Here is a 2,692-nt window from a genome sequence, read left to right as displayed (position 1 = left end):
GTATACGTTCTAGTCGGTCCCTTTGAACGGCATGGTATGGTGCCCACACTTGCACAGCACGCTCGAGGACACTTCTAATCAGGGCACAGTATAGTGCTTTTAGTGCGTAGAAATCATCGATGTCCGCTGTGTTCCGCTTTAAGAGGCCCAGCATCCCAAAAGCCTTAGCAGTTATCGCGGTGATATGGTCGGAAAAGCTCAACTTCCTATCGAAGAGCACTCCCAAGTCACAGATTGAGTCGACGCTTTGAATTATTCATCCGTGTAGGCTGTATTCATAACGCCCTAGAATAAACAAGCGTCCGAAACTAATTACTTTGAATTTATCAACGTTGACTTCCATTCCGTTAAACGTCCACCATTCTTGAATAATACAGATATCTTCTTGAAGCACTACGGCGTCAAGTGCGGAAGCGATAGTTTGGAAGATTTTGAGATCTTGCGCGTATAGCAATTTCCCATTCGACTACAGATATCGTTAATAAACAAAATAAAAATAATCGGACCCAGAAGACTGCCTTGCGTCCCGCCTGTGAATGTTTCGAATGTGCTTGAGCGCGTATTTTTTAAACTCACGAATGCTGAGCGAACGGAAAGATACGACTGCAACCAGTTAGTCATCCAGGTGGGAAATCCCAAACGCTTTAATTTCAGGATTGCAATGTTGTGCAGTACTTTGTCGAAAGCTTTTGAAAAATCGATATAAATTGCGTCCACCTGATGACGCTTCTCGACGACGGGAAACAACTTAGAAGTGTAAGCCATCAGTTTAGAAGTTGTTGATCGTTTCGTGACAAACCCATGTTCATACTCCGAGATAATGCGGGATGCAGCTGCATACGTGACGTTGTAGACCAGCTTTTCGAGAACTTTGGAGAGACAATTTAATAATGAGATGCCTCTGTTATTCCAGGCGATTGTAAAAATGCCTTCATATTAAATGAATCAACAGCAGTCAGAGCCTTCAAGACGTCAGCTCGACTTACAGTGGGACGGGGGAGATTTATGTTGTACGATGGTAATGTTTCCAAACACTCTTCCGAAGGGACGGTATAGTCGCTTCTAAACACTCCGCGAAAGAAATCAGCATACAAATTTACGGCATTAGCTTGAGATTACGCGCTTGCGTTTCCAAAAAAAAAAGTCAGTAGGAGTACTACCAGATCGTTTTTCTACTACTAACGAATTTCCAAAATGTTGCAGGGTGATCACGAAAGCTGTTTTTCACATGATTCAATTACTCACGAAAGGCAGGATTCCGGGCAGTTCTATCCGTCGAAGAGTAAATCTTTTTCAATTGATTTGTGGCGGAAGTAACGCTTGCGTTGTTTTCGCAGGGCATTACGAAAACGGCGAATCTCAGCGTTCCACCATGGAAATTTGAAATCCACCCTCCCGTTGACTCGTTTCAGTGGAACATTTTTGAGGAGTATATCATATACTTTGCCATAAAACAGCGCGACTGCTTCGTCAAGCTCATTATAACACATTACGTCGGTCCAGTCGACAGTCGCAATCAGTGCGGAGATTTCGTCAAAGTTGCAACGGTTAAAGTTAAAATCACAGTCGTCAATCGAATGAAACGCATCATCTGCAGTGTTGGTACGTACATCTAAGCGCAGGACAAACGATTTGTGGTGAGGATCGACTTTGAGAATAGCAGTCGGAGGTTCAAGCAGCTCTGCGGTATCCGTGTTGTTTACGAATGCAAGATCGAGGATCCTACTGTTCACATTCGTCAGTGAGCAGATCTGGTACAAATCGCCTGGAACCATAGACTCCGTTGCAGCTATTTCTTGTTCCGAATAATAGGTAGGTAACATTTTAGATCATTATCGAGCGACCACTGAAGACGTGGAAGATTGTAGTCTCCAAAGACGAGACCAGTGTCGTTGCTGCCAGCATTGTCTAGAATTGTTTGAACGGCATTAGCGTGCTAGTGATACAAATCCGTATCACTATTTGGCCTTAGATAAACACAGCTAATATACACAGGTTGATCCGGGAGGGTGATACGCACGGTAATTTGCTCCAAGCGTTCAATTCCAGATAAGCTTAGCTGCGAACATGCGAGGTTGTTCTTTACCGCTATTTGGACGCCACCGCCTCGACGCAGATGACTGGTTGTTGATTTGCGGTCGCAGCGGTATATTACGTAATTCGACAAGAGTTCAGCGTTTAATATGTCTTCGCGCAGCCAGGTTTCCGTTAGGCAATGACGTTGTAGTCACTAGAAGAAAGCGCTAGATGGAATTCTTGTGTTTTCGTTCTCATTCCTCTCGCGTCCTGGTAGTAAACGAAAAGAAACTGCTCGCAATGTGCGGCAACTTCGGGAACAGGTAATACAGTATGAGAAACAGGCGATGTAACTAGTTGGGAGGAGGGCGAAGAGCAGTGGAGGTCATTGTTACTGAGTCAAGCGCATTCGGTTTCCAAAAACCTTTCTGGAATTCTACTTCTCTTCGAGCTCGCGATAAGCAATCCCAACTGGCCATGTAGACACCGTCATAGCCTTTTCTTTGAGTTGCGTGGGCATTCCAACTTTGTAGGAAACAAAATTCAGCATTCTAGGATGCATTCAGTGCCACCTAGCGGAAAAATTGCGAGCTAGTGGGTTTTCTCCATGTGAATTGTCGAAAAATCCCATACAAACTTCAGGCGCGATGGTCCGGTAGCTAGACTTGTTCGATTT

This window comes from Topomyia yanbarensis, chromosome 2 (genome assembly GCF_030247195.1).
Source record: "Topomyia yanbarensis strain Yona2022 chromosome 2, ASM3024719v1, whole genome shotgun sequence".
Lineage (NCBI taxonomy): Eukaryota > Metazoa > Arthropoda > Insecta > Diptera > Culicidae > Topomyia > Topomyia yanbarensis.
The sequence above is the reverse complement of the archived record's forward strand: the minus strand, read 5'-3'. Positions refer to the sequence as shown.